Here is a 15,180-nt window from a genome sequence, read left to right as displayed (position 1 = left end):
TTTTCTTCAGAAATTCAGCTTAACACAGGGTGAGTAATTGATATACAAATTATCATTCAGGGAGTGAAGTATTCCTTTAATTGACTCCTTTTCAAAGCTATCCATATTTTAAACAAAACAAAAAAACAGAAATGTAAGTGCTTGTAAACCAAATTTGAATGTTACTTCTTAACAAACTGATAACAGATTCTCCACTAATCCCTCCACCAGCACACATCAGTGCTGATTGTCGATGACCACTGCCGTTCGTTACCGCCATTAGTATTCAGCGGCGCTCTCGTCTCTTTGGCTGGCTCTTTTGTTTGCCTGCGCTGATTGGAGGGCCTCTGGTTAATTTAGATGCAGGGAAGCGGTGACAGAAGAGGGCTTATTAGGGCTGTGAGCCCATCCCGCCTTAAGTGCAGAGTCTCCAGTTCCATTTTCATTTGCCTCCATTATTGAATTTGCTGGCTTCTCATTCGCCCTGATTGCATTTTGTGTCACCTCTAAAGAAAAAAAAAAAAATCGGCCTCCCCCAGAGGTACTGTGACACTCAGATGGGAGACTTGACAGTAAAGTATGAGAGCAGCAAAACTTTTTACAAACATTTTTTTTATGTTGAAAGATTATTTTTTTTATTAGAACCAAATGTCAATGAAAGTTTTCCTAATTATGATTGCTGACACACCTGTGGGTGTATTTTGGTTTGAGAGGAGGGGAAAAAAAAGAGGGGGAGTGTTTATGTCTGAGTGTGTGTTTAGAAGACCGAGAGGGAGCGTGACAGACGGGTGGAGCAAGAGTGGGTGGAGGAAGAGAAGAAGAGTGATGGCAGGGATTCATTTAGCATCCATTGAAGCATTAGAAGTAGAAATATATATTTATGTCATCTCCGCCTCCACCTTTTAGTTGCCTCCTTCAGCACCTACACAGCTTCCATAATCTCCTAACGTGAAGCATTTTTCATAAGGATTCATCGCAAAACAATATCATTCGAGACTGTGAAATTTAATCAGGGGCTTTAAAATATAATTATGGTTATCGGGGAGGACACGGCGGCAACACTCCTGATCGTAGGAGAAGAGGTGGGAGGAAAGGGGGGGGGGGGGGGGGGGGGGTTGGAGGAGCAGCGGGTAAGATGGAGGGGACCTCCCCCGCACTGTCTGCGCCCTAGCGCTCCTCTCCCATTTGTCACTGAGCACAATATCTCTTTGGCTGGCAGAGCTAATAATGGAGAAGTGGGGAAACGGGACTCTGGAGACCCACCTCCGCTTTGCCGTGAAGATCAGATAAGTTCTCCTCAAGTCAGAGGCCCCGAGCCACTGTGGATTTGCTTGTAAGGATTGTATCATTTATAAAACACGGCGCACCCATTTGACAGCTTTTTAGGTGTGTGAATAATGCAGCTCTTTATAAAATGTGCAACTGCAGGAGCAGGATGTTTCCCCCCCTCACGCCACGGTACCCACTTTGCACTCTGAAAAGTTCATTTCATTTTGGTCAATTGTACCACCAAACCCCTTTTGCTGATGCTTTGCTTTTTTTCTCCCCCCATGCCTCGAGGCAAACTAGTTGCCGTTTTCTGTCTCTATTATCTTGCCGATCTGCAGCCATTTATCTACCAGCAGCTTGTTTGCAGTCTGGAGACTTAACAGTTATTCATGGAATTTGAGAAGTCGTTTTCACTTAAGCAGCTACTTTCTCAACAAGCCTCTGGTTTTTTTTTTGTTTTGTTTTTTTCCTCTTTAGAGTAAACATGCTTGAAGGCACTGTACAGTGGAGTACTTCACAATTACACACAGGGGGTTTCCTAAGGGACTGATTGCTTGTTTTCCAGTCAAGTCATGTGTTTACCTCAAATCGCAGGGTTTCTTAGTCTCACTGTAAATTGGCAGAGAAGAGAAATCCACAACTTTATTTTAATTACGGGTTTGATTTTGATGAGATGCACGCGCAGGCATACACACTGGGACCCTGACGCTTCTTCTCCTTATTTAAAATTCCCAGAAATTGCACTTGTATGCATGTGTCTTGTTTTCAGGACATGTCTTTGTTCTCTTTTTGCTGAAGTGTAGCTCATTCAAGACAGTATATTGTGGGCATTCCAGCCATGAGATGAAAGAGACTTTTACACGAGTATGGAGAACTGAACGCTTTATTGTTCCCCTGGATCGACTGATCCCATTGCAGTGTTCTTTCGTTGCCTCCTGAAGTTCAAAGTGCTATGTGAAAACCTCGAGATGGATGCTGGTTGGCTTGGAGCAAGGCAGCTTCTGTCGACGGACTGTTTTTGTCTTCTTTTTGAGCCTTTTCTGCTCATGTCCACCATTTTTTTCCATGCTCACTCCGTCTCCAAGAAGGGTAATTTCTATAGATGGTTATCCTAAACACATTATTATCTGGGGGAAATGGAAAATGTTGCTCAAGACAGCAAAAAGAACTTGAACACAATCTCTCTCTAACTTTCCTTCATTGGCTCTCATGCGAGCCATTATTTTCCAGAGTCGCAGATTTGTTGCAGTTGTGTAATGTTCATCGGTGTTCCCTGAAGAGGTTGCACTCTAAGAAAATGAAGGCAATTTGTTTCATTCCCCAGTTCGGCACCTTCTGTCATGCCAGCTGTCTGTGCTGTGTCACAGGCTACGCAGAGCACCAGGAAGTGATGCATGTAAATGACTGCAAAGAGCTTACACACATCCCCGTAAATTCTCAAATAAAGGCTCTTCAAATAATGCCGTGGCCTGCTGGGTCCCCAATAAAGGCGGCGTTAAAAAACAAACATTTATGGGGGGTGAAATGACTTGGCTGATATGGTGAATTCAATTTAATCTACAACTGCACAGCATTAATCCCTTCAGTATAACACCACAGTGATGCCACACTCGCTGTTTGGTTTGTCTTTTTTAACAAAAACACTATTCAGTGTGGTGAAATCATTTGTGTCACTGCTGAGTTATTGCCACTGGAACTCAACACTTCCTGCAGAAGTTTCACAGTAAAAGCCTCAAAGTGCTGAGAAGCTTTGCTTTTAGTATAAAAGCATGTGACCAGCATACAAAGATGTTATATCCTGGGGCTAATTACAGGAGTGCCTATATATACAGAGTCCAGAGACTGCAGTGTGTAGAATCTCTTTTATGTATTTGCATTAACTATCAGGACTCCTCCACCTCAACTCGCTTGGGAAAATACGTTTAACTCTAACCTCCCCCACTCAAAAAGGGTTCATATCATTCTTACATGAGAGACTCTTAAGCTTTGAAAATCACATCACATTGGGAGAAGATATTGAGCTAACAGATGACTATTGAGCGAGAGCATTAAAACGGGTCATCTCCTCCTCATCATGTGCTAGCCTTAGTCTAGCACTCATTCGATTTAAGGTTTCACATAGAATTCATTTCAGTAAATCAAGGCTAGCTGAGATTTATCCAGGCTTTGATCCACAGTGTGACTGTTGCTTTCACTCACTCGCTATATTTTGGTCATGCTGTGCACTTTCAACACTCGGATGTCTCAGGAGTCCCTGCTGAACCAAGTCCTCAAAGTACCAAATAATTTGTTTGTATCCTAATTTGTTTGTATTTTAGCGCTCAGTCTGTAGCAGACTGAGCGCTAAAAAGTGTCCAGGTATACTACAAGCAAAGGCTTGCTGTTGCTCTGAAAATAGGTTGGAGGTGCACAAAGCTTCGCCAACATAGGGCCAGGGTGAGCAGTTTCTCAAACAAGCAACACATTGCTTAGCCTAGTGGTTCCCAACTTGTGGGTTGCAGTCCCAGAGTGGGTTGTGGGTCCATTCTGAATGGTCCTCAAACAACTACTTTACAGAGACAGCAAACTAGCTCGACTACATGGCCAAACAGCGGAAAGAGAGTGAATATATTAAACTGTGTGGACCTTAACTAACGACTTAGAACAAATCTGGACCCCATGGCTGGACCAGTTGGGAACTGCTGGCTTAGCCTGTTGCTAGGACATCCCCACTCGGGAAAACCAAAACAATCTGATGTGCACTTGTTTGCATCGCATCTAGTTAGGAAGAGATGTAAGCCTGGATATCTTTCTCATCACCATCAAATTCTTGGTTGTTGTTGCTAAATGGAAAATGGAGTTGCGACGTTCACCCATTGACACACACTCATACTATGGTGGCCGAGGCCACCATACAAGATACCACCTGCTCATTAGCTAAACATTGATATGGTACAGCCATCAGGAGTAGTCTGAGGTTCAATGTCTTGCCCAAGGATACTTCAACATGCAGACTGGTGAAGCCCTTTGAACCGCCCATCAAACAGCCAATCTTCTGATTAGTGGACAACCTGCTCTGCCTCCTGAGCTGCAGCCACCTCATTAAAAAACATAATGTCTGATGAAAAAGCCGAGTTGACTCTGATTGGTCGGTGATTTCTGGGTCTTACACATCAGCCCCCTTGGCGTCTCTGCACCATTATTGAAGACAGGGAACGAATGTAACAGCACCGTAGCAGCAGTTTCTACCTTAATATAGAATAGTTGTGACATCACAACTCCACAGACGTCCTTATGGCTTATTTAAAGGCATCATTCCTGAATACAGACTGTGTGCATTTTTCTGTGGTTTGAGCATTTTGATACTTTCGCAGTGTTTATAAAGCACCTATACCTGCTTTATATAAAACAAGAACATGGAAATCTGACTTTCCTTAAAATATGGGACCTTTAATCAGTGTAAATCTGTATACCTACTATGAGCTGATGAGACTGAGACACGGTATTTAAATGTTTTATTTTGCTGCTTTATTTTTCCTCACCTGTGTCATCATCTATTGCTCTCACCTACGAGACATGTGAAGTCTGCATTTGTACCTTTATCTCCAATAATAAAAATACTTTTGAGAAAAACCTACCAGTAAGTTTTATACCCTCTGAACCAATGGAAAAGCTTTTATTATGAAACATATGAGCAAGAGGACCTAGAAGCTTAAGGCCGCAATCACACAGAAAGCGTTTTGCATGTTGTAAAATGCAAGTCTCACCGCACTGCCTTTTTGTCAATGGTAATTTGAATGCCATTTGTAAAAAACAAAAAGCATGATGTGCTCTTTTATTGTTGCCAGGCAACCTACCCATCACCCCTTACCCTACCCTTCCTGTGTAATCAATCTACTGTTTATTTTAGCTAGTTAAAACTACCTATTTATATTCACAGTAATTGGCATCTGGTTCCTAAAGTAGACAGGCAGGGGGTACTTGCTCTAACTCTGGGCAAGAGGCTGTCAGCAAATAGTTTGTTGGACACAGGGAAACGTAGATCTGTGGTGGTACATGAGACCCTAAGTAAGATGGTGGATCACGGGGGGTACCACCAGTTGGTCCAGGGGCTTCGCCTCCGTGAAGGCTACTTCCAGGTATTTTTTTTTGGGTTACTCAAGGGCAGTTTGGCAATGATGTTGGGCCATATAGCTCTGGGAATCCAGTAACCATTGCGACGAGTTTCTCCTCCATTGTTAACCATCTGTAACCTTGTTGTCTTGTCTGGGCATGTTACTAAAATAAGATACAATATACTTTACTTATAAGAGGTAAAGAACTCTCTAATACTACTGTATGTCTCAAATAAAGCCATAATCTCTCTGCAGTTGAGGTAAATGTAAGCCTTTATTTGAGGATAATGGCATATACAGTATGTGTGTGAATGTGTAAAGAAGACCACGACCTTTTTAATGACCTCCCATTAATGGCACTACACTGACTCTTGCTGGGATTCTATAAAAAAAGTTGCAACTGACTTGATTTTGGGGGAAAAACTGTGGGGGGAAAAAAAGGCAAAAAAGTGCTTCCACTGGGGCTCTCTGCATTTCTCTCCCAAGCACTGAGTGATTAATTGGCATTTAGGAGGTAAAGCCTCGGCTTAACTCTCCAGCTCTGCCTACAAATGCGAGGCTTTGTCGACCTGAGCTCCAAGATGCTTTTTTGCTGTCGGACAGGAGGTGTTTATCATAGGGATTTCGTACGTCTGTGTGCAGCACTTCACATGTTCACCTAAGAATTTTTCGATGACTAAATGTGCAATTTGTTTGCTGTCTTATTTTGTATTTAGGGGCTTTCCTGTGCTTGCATGTGTGTGTTTTGTAAGTGTGTGTGTGGGGCTCCAGAAAAAAGAAGGCACCCGACTATGGAGAGAAAGAGTGATCATCTCGATTCCTCTGTTCCCCGTGCTCAGCAAGTTGGCCCATCACCGGAATGAGAAAGTGTATTTCGCGCAGGAAGGGGATTGGTGGGTCTGAGGGGTGGGTGCGTGGTGGAGGACGACAAGGATGGAGAGATGATCCTAATAAAAAAGAGCAGAGTGGATGGCCCCAACGCAGTCTGCTTGAGTTGTGTGATACGTGACACACCCGCCCCCAAGACGAGACAATAACGGCAAACGCATGGACTCATCAGTCGAGGACGGATCACTATTACGGCCTTATTCATCAGCGTAATTAGGGAGAGAAAGAGATGTGGGACAAGTGGCTAGCAGCACTGATGAAAGCTCATCAGCAGGCTCCCTATAGAGCTATGGCCACTGATTGGTGCTGGGGCCATCATTGCCTAGAAACTACTTCAAACTAGGGGCTCTTCGCTCTGCTGAACGACACTAAAATGAACTTAATTGGCTTGCAAAGGCAACTTGGCACAGGGATCATTTTTACTTCCTTAACAATCTGTGCACTGATTGGCCTGTACTCTATTTAGAGTGTGTGTGATGCACAATACAAATAAATATTCCCAAGAAATCCCATACCACATTGTCTCTCCAAATTTTTGCTCTTACACCGGGCTTTTAAAAAGCCATTCTACCAAAATCGTTGGCTTTTATTTCTTTTTATAGCTCTGCGTGTTCATTGACGGGTCACAGGAGTATTGTCAGGGCACTCTGACTCACTCTTTGATGTTTCTTTTGTCAGCTTTCATTTGCCCTACTGTTTGTTCTATGGATGAAAGAGCAAAGTGTGAAATATAAATGTAACACAAGGGGTGTGAAAAGGTTACTTCCTTACTCTGGTCCCGAACATGATCATGTTTCCTCAAGTGTAAAGTCATTAATTTCATACCAGTATTTTGCCCTTTAATTAGTTAATTTATCAACTGTAATGACAGCATACATGCTTTTTTAGTCAATATATTTGTGTTCCACAAAGTTCTAATAAAAAAAAACATCAGAATTACTGGAGACAGATATGTAATTATTGAACAGTAATAAGGGTACACCATTGCAATTGCCATTAAATTGTTAAATCGTCTTTGGTTTATGTGTGCTCTGTTTGACCTTGGTTGTAGTAAGCTAAACCAACTTTTTTTAGCTTGGGACCCATTAAAACATAGTGAAAGGCATTTTCAGACCAAACTGTTCTGGGAACTCCCAGAGAAGAACTGCCCACTGGGGAGCTCCCCAGGGAACGACTTACCTTGAAGGACTTTATATTATGCTCCTGCGCCAGAAACCACTAGAGACATTATGTTTTTGGGTTGTCCGTCCATTCAATCCTCCCATTTTTCTGAATGGCAGTGGCTCACAAACGGCGGTTTGATCCCTAGCTCCTCCACTCCACATGCTGAAGTATCCTTGGACAAGATACTGAACCCCATATTGCTCCCAATGGCTGTTCCATCAGTGTATGAGAACATGTGAATGGTTACTAAGTAGCAGGTAGCTCCATGTATGGTAGCCTCGGCCACCAGTGTGTGTGTGTGTGTGTGTGTGTGTGTGTGTGTGAATGGGCGAATGTGTCATGTAGTGTAAAAGAGCTTTGAGTAGTCGGACTAGAAAAAAGCTATACAAGTGCAGACCATTTACCATTTACCACATCTCAAGAACACCTTGAGGGAATCTCCTCAAATTTGGCACAAACGTCCACTTGGACTCAAGAATGAACTGATTTGATTTTGGTGGTCAAAGGTAACTGTGACCTCATGTCTGTCCTATTCTCATGGACGCCTTGAGGGAATTTCCCCTTAAATTTGGCACACATGTCCATTTGAACTCAAAGATGAAACTGGTTAGCGTTTGGTGGTCAGAGGTCACTGTGACCTCATGTCTGTCCAATCCTCAGAACAGATATCTCAGGAACACCTTGAGGAAACCGCCTCAAACGTAAACCGCAAATGTCCACTTGGACTCAAAGACGAAACTGGTTAGATTTTGGTGATTAAAGGTCAAAGGTCACTGTAACTCATGCCTGTCCTATTACCATGAATGAATATCTCAGGAGGATAGGACAGAGGGAATCTCCTCAAATTTGGCACAAACATCCACTTTGACTTAAAAGTGAAATTGATGAGATTTTGGTGATTAAAGGTCAAAGGTCACTATAACCCATGTCCGTCCTATCTTCAGAACCATGACATCTCAGGAACACCTTGAGGGAATCCCCTCAAATCTGGTACAAATGTCCACTTGGACTTAAAAATGAAACTGATAAGATTTAGGTGATTAAAGGTCAAAGGCCACTATGTACTCATGTCCATCCTATTCTTATGAACAGGATATCTCAGGAACACCTCGAGTGAATCTCCTCAAATTCTGGCACAAACGTCCACTTGGACTCAAAGATGAAACTGATCAGATTTTGATGGTCAAAGGTCAAGGTCACTGTGACCTCACAAAACATTCTTTTAACTCAATAAATCATTCACCAAACATTGTATACAAATGCCTAATAGAATTAATTTATAAACTGTTAACATTTTATACCCAAAAGATCAAAGGTCAAGGTCACTGTGACATCATAATGTTTGCTGGCCACTATTCAACGCCATACTTCAGGAACAGAAGGGTGGACATTTGGGAAGATACTGGATTAGTGACACTTATCTTGAAATTGTGCTAATTGTATAGATCATCTGTGCTGCTGGGTTAAGTTGTGTGTGAGGCATCAACGTTTTATGATTTGTAGCTTCTTTGTGGCAACATCCGTATTTAAAGCAACTGTCTACTGGCATGGCAATGTTTGAGTCTGGACAGACATGGTATGAAACTGAAACTTGACTGATAAGGCATACAGTTTCTGTTTGCATTTGCACCTCTAACAGGGTCGCAAAATGCTCAGTAAAGCCTGAATTTCACTATCGATCCATTTGTCCATGTGTTTTCTCGCCATTGGGCCTTTTTCACAGAAGACATTTGACATGTCACAGTAGGAAAATCACAGATGTAAATTTTGAAATTAATGGTAGCTCAATTCCATTTAACTCCTTTAATTACAGGGTCCTGGTATTTTGCATGCTGGCTCAGTGTAACTCTCAGTGGAACACTTAAAAAGAACAGAGCCATTGTTAGTGCCATTAGTAACACCTGTGTGTTTCCTTAATATGATAAGACATAATGTGTGCTGTGAAAAAAGCTCATTGATGGCGCTACACTGGCTCATGTGTTGAGCCAATCAGTGCACACCTGCTTCACTCAAAGTTCCCTTTGTGCTGGGAGAGTATGTACAGGTGGGGATCCTTGCATTGATTGGCCACCACAAGTAGCTGAAGGAAGGGGGAAGTAGTTATGCTGTATAGTCATATTTGATTTGCTCATGTGTTTGTATTTTAGATGTTTATGTTAACCCTTGTACGGTGTGTATACTTTATATCATGTCTTTGTTTAGTATTGTGTAGTCTTTGTCGGCTTGCCATTCTTTAACTCACCTAAGCAAATGGTACGTTCCAGGTTAGATGAGGCTGAAAAGGTTAAAATACAATTTATTCTTTGTCATTGCGCAACCCTCTGTGAGTATCTGTGTTTTATTTGTTAATTTCATATGTGTTCAAAGTTATTTACATGGAATTTCCCCACTATATATGATTATATATGATTTATTTTATTCATTCATCTTCTAACCGCTTCATCCTCTTGAGGGTCGCGGGGGGGCTGGAGCCTATCCAGCTGACATCGGGCGAGAGGCAGGGTACACCCTGGACAGGTCGCCGGACTATCGCAGGGCTGACACATAGAGACAAACAACCATTCACGCTTACATTCACACCTACGGACAATTTAGAGTTATCAGTTAACCTAGTCCCCAATCTGCATGTCTTTGGACTGTGGGAGGAAGCCGGAGTGCCCGGAGAGAACACGGGGAGAACATGCAAACTCCGCACAGAAGGGCTCCCACACCCGGGATTGAACCAGCAACCCTCTTGCTGTGAGGCCACAGTGCTAACCACCACACCACCGTGCCGCCCGTGATTTCTTTTAGATGATTCAAAATCCCCTCTTTAAGTTTCACAGTGCCTTTATATGGGGTGTTTGAGCAAGTCAGCATTTGGCATTGATAGGACTGGGTGACGTGGAAGACATTAAATAAAGTCATTCATTCATTCATCGATTTGTTCAGTTTTATATGATAAATGTCTTTCCATCATCCTCTCCTCTAGTGATCACCTCACATTCCACTGCACAGTTCCACATCAAATCTAATCTTTGATTAAACATGACACTGCAACTTTCGCTTGGTGAGATTTTTTTCTCAGTCACAGCGAGACACTTTGTGTCACGGCCAAGAGAGATGTAGCAAACCGCTCCACCAGAAACAGTCTTGAACCAAACATGACCTGAGCATATGGTGGCCGAGCCCTCAGCAGCCACATACACGCATTAAACGCTATCGCCAGGAACTATGTCACCCATCAAAGCACCCGACGGAACTGGCTATCAAAAGGGAGGATGTGGGCTTTCCTTTGTGTGATATCAGTCCATTTTAAAGGCTACAAAGTTCATTAAAACATGTTTTCCATCTGTAGCGCAGGAATTTGAAAGAAGCAACGAGGAGCTATGCGCTGTGATAAGATCAGTGGGAACTAAATGGGTCTGCTCTTCTTCAGCTCTTCCTCTTTTTGGTCAGCAGGGATTTAATTAACAACAAAAACTGCTACCTCAAAGCTCCTTATGGCAATGTAGACATACTTAAAGCACACACACACACACATCATCTTTGGCATGATGAGGCCTGAAATCTGCCTCATATGCCATCAACCAAAAACCTTTCAGAAGCACAAATAAAGCAGATTCTCACATTTTAGTGCAAAAGTTAGACAGAAGTGCAACCTATATCTAGTTTTTAATCTGTTGCCATCCTCAGTAAAGCAGTGACTTGAGTGATGCATAAGCATGCATGAATTATTAGAATTGGTTGAGGTGCCTCTGCTCAGCCTTGATTCTAATTCTTCCCAGTGGCCAGTCATGGTATTTCAATGAGAAATCCTCTGAGGCCAAAAAAGCATTCTCCCCATAGACTGCCATTGTAAAAGAGACGTTTGTAAAACTGTAGACAGGACATCTCCAGCTGTAAACATGGTCAATTATTATTGTATATTATAACTCAGGAGGTTTAATCTTTGTTAGACTTGTCCAAGGCACAGAAAAGTTTTTGGTTTGCTTGTTCATATAGCCTAGCCGGGCCAAAGGCATGATGGGAATAACACTTCTGTGCATATTCAGTGGGCCGCATAACTTTGGAAGTAACCCAGAAGCCACTAAGCACCAGGCAAACATTTGTCATATGACCTAATTGGTGCCATCTTTGAGTCCGGTATCCAGTTTGAAGAACAGATCTATGCATTTAAGTCACATCTCATGTAATACCATCTTGACCATAGACTGTATAGATGATAGGCGAACATAGGAGAAAAAATGGTAATATTTCAACTTTTCTTCTAAATGTCAGGCATTTCCTCTCAGGTTTTTTTTTTTTTATGTGCAAATTGAAAATGCATTTGAAAACAGGTGGATAAAAAGCACATAACTAGTAGCAGAAAAAGCCAAAGTATATTTCACTTGACTTTTGGAATAATATTCTAAAACATGAATTAATCTTGTCAACCCAAAACTTGATAGTCTTGCTAGCATTAGACCACGGGGGTTAGTTTTACATTATGGAGAAGATTTATTGAATTCAACACTCTTTCCCTGCCTTCAAACGAGGCTGTGTTTACCACAAGAAGACTCTGTATTCCGTTACTTAGCAGCCGTGCTCTCACGTCTACTATTTTGCAGGATTTTAGTTTGGACCCATCATAAATAACAAATACAGTGAATACACCACTTCCTGTTAAGCAAAAATAAGGTGATCAGAATCCTTGTTTCAGAGCTGCTTCTCGAAAAGCTTCCATGACCAAATCATTACACATAACCTCTGGATTAAAAACGGATTTGGAAATTATTTATTATTTATTTTAATTGTGTTAGCCTTAGCAGTAACCTCGTCTCTTCCTCTCCTGCTGCCCTCTCTGTGTCTCAGCCCTCCACCTCCTCCCCCTTCACTCTGATGCAGGACAATAGCTTTTATGACTACCTCGTAACTCACAGGCGTGTGGGGGGTGAGGGGACAGGGCGGAGGGGTGGGATGTAGTGGCGGATGGGTTGGCTGTAGATCTCCCAACCTGATGGAAAGATCGAAGCGTGGAGGTGGGGGTGCTAGAGAGGAGCAGGAAGGAGGGGTGGGTGGTGGCGCGGGACTGTCGCGCGTTAATGAATGACCACTCTGATGCGGGCTTGTCATCCCAGTGGAAGAGTTAGTGCCCCTGCCTGGATGGACAGCAGAGGTGGCAATTTGTCTCTAAGTGAGCAGACGGGATCTGGACACCAGCACTTAAAAGAGCATTTGGGACAGTGGTGGGCGGGTCAAACAGAGAGACGGCTCCCCATAAAGAAGTAGAATGGATTTTATCTGTCATACCTTCAAACGTAGAATTATTACCTCAAAAAAGTTCTGAATAATGTTCGCTGTCTTATTCTGTCATTCTTGTAAGTTTCTTCTTCAGGAAAGCAAATGTCTTAGATACAATTACAACTTTCTTTGATCATGAGGCCCAGTTCTCTGATTGATCCATGATGTGTATAAGCTACGCTGCAGACTGGATTCTCTACTAACAGTGACAAACACAGTGACAGCTGACTCATATGAACGGGTCTAGCGAGGGTTGAATGTGCATCGGCAGGTCTGGTTACGTTTAGCCAACACTCGCACATGGTTGGGTTTAGGAAAAAAGAACAGGGTTTGGCTTTACAACCTTAGGGGAAGCAAACACCAACCTTCCGGGTAAAAGTCCTGCCCACCTTTCTCGGACTTCCCCTGCCTTGACTTTTGTTTTTGTCCTGCTGCATTTCCTCCTCACGCCACCAGGTGCCATTAAACAATAATGGCAACCGGCTGAGGATCATGCCGATGTGAAAGAAAGCTTTCACTTTCGAAGGCCAGTGCACTCTGTCATGTATGTTACGTCTTTGCGGCCGCCAAATTAAAATCTTGGAATACATTTTCTCAAAATCATGGCTTGGTGACAGTCATAATGTAGTGTGATGTATTTTAGCTTATATTTGGAGTGCAATAACAAAACTGGTATCATTGGAAAACAAAGACTCTCCTCTTTTTAACAGTGTCTAGGTCCGGACAAGGATAGAATAGATGGCAGGTTAACAGGGGCCACGTAGTTTGGTCATTTTGCTAACATCACCTACTGGCGAATACTGAGCAAGTGGTGCTGTCCTCAAGTCAGGTGTAGAAAGAGTAATAGCAGAGTATGTTGAGGAGACGCCCAAACGAATGCCTGGTCTGAGCCTCAGCCAGAGTACAGTGAATGAAATAAAAATTGCTGGCTTTGTGAGACTGTATAAACCTTGAGGCCTTGACCCTTTGTGTGGATCTTTTGAGGGGTGAAGTGGCACTTAATGGTGTAAGGGCAACAACAAAACCCTGTAACATTTCAAGGTGACTCGATTATAATGTAGTGGTGGATTAAAGGAAATTCACATGTGGACACACGTGTCCTGTATGCAATTAAACACTTATTCATTATAAAATCTGTAGAATCTGGGGTTCTGCTTGTACAATGCTTACATCAATAGTATTTTTACGTCTTTATGACATCGAAGTGTGCTGACAGTGTGGTCCACATTATTTGACTAAAGCACGGCCTGTCTCTTTTTTCACCCGCCATCCATGAATGTAAAACACCCCCTGATAAATCGTCCATTGTGACGGGAACATGATTACATGAAGCCGCGGCTGTAGGCCATTCAGCGGGCAGACGGAGCGCCATGTCACCTCTAAGAGGGCTTTGAATAAATGTCCCCGTCTCTACCAAGGCCCACTTCCTTAATCAGGGTGTCGGATGGTAATGATTAGCTTCCTGCGTGTGCTTCTCAGCTGCTGGATCGTCCGCATAACTCATACACTGTTAATAATCTGCCGGGGGAGATAATACCCTTCTTTACCTTCAGCTAATCCAGCTCGGATCTGAACCACATTGTTACTCTTTTTTATATTAAATTTCATTTATTATGACAAGTACTTTCATGGAATCTACTTCATATTCAAGGAGAAGAGGATGCAGGGTGATTGCATCTAAATCCCCCAACTAGGTTAAATAATAGTCAGCTGGTGTCCCAGAGAGAAGAGGCACCGATGGGGGCTGTTGTTTCTCTTCTGCCACGGGTCATAGCTTAGGAGGGGGGGATTACTGCAGCATCATTTCATTCTGTGTCCATATCCAAAACCTGGATTAGTAACACGGAGAGGGATTAGAATTTATTATCATACTCCATGCTCAGGCATCTGTTAAGGGCACTGGTCCTTGAAAAGAAACATATTTTGCTATTAGGCAAATGCTGGATGAGGAGTCAGCCTTTGTCTTCGGTGCGTCGGTTCTCACTTTGATAGAGGGATGCAGAGCAGGTCAACAATGCTGCTATCCCTTATTTCCTCTGAGTCACTGTGATGATTTGGGCCTGTTGTGAGCCAAGAGAGAGCCATTGAAGAAAATGGTGGAACAATAAAAAAAATTGAAAATGTTCCAAAATGCTTCTTTTCTTCACACTGCAACTAGAAATCAATGAGATGCAAGATGTAAATACTTCTCTCTTCTCTCCACCTATAGCATGATTCCCTCTGAGAGAAGCTCTACGCCAGTCTTCATTTACAAAACGCTCATTTCTAGAACCGTATCCTTCAATGTGGATTTGAGGAAAGCTGTGTATCCGCTCCAGTTTACTATTTCAGTTTTAATTAACACAACATGTATCTGGTGTCTTCCAGTGACATTCAAACTCATTACCTCTGCCTAACTCTCAAGCTAAATGAAATTATTGAATACGTAATACATAATTAGGAATTTATACCAGTGTAGAGTTCTACATTGGTTTTGTTTACATGGTAAAATTCATTCATTTGTTTTTCTTTATGAAACATCATT

The 15,180-nt window shown here is 42.5% G+C and overlaps 1 protein-coding gene across 3 annotated transcripts in view; it reads left to right on the top strand.

Annotated features, from left to right (window-relative positions):
• LOC125884958 (receptor tyrosine-protein kinase erbB-4-like) overlaps positions 1-15,180 on the top strand; it is a 396,776-nt gene that overhangs the window by 262,301 nt on the left and 119,295 nt on the right. The window lies entirely within an intron of this gene.

Source organism: Epinephelus fuscoguttatus, linkage group LG24 (genome assembly GCF_011397635.1).
Source record: "Epinephelus fuscoguttatus linkage group LG24, E.fuscoguttatus.final_Chr_v1".
Classification (NCBI taxonomy): domain Eukaryota; kingdom Metazoa; phylum Chordata; class Actinopteri; order Perciformes; family Serranidae; genus Epinephelus; species Epinephelus fuscoguttatus.
This window is presented reverse-complemented; position numbering and strand designations above follow the sequence as displayed.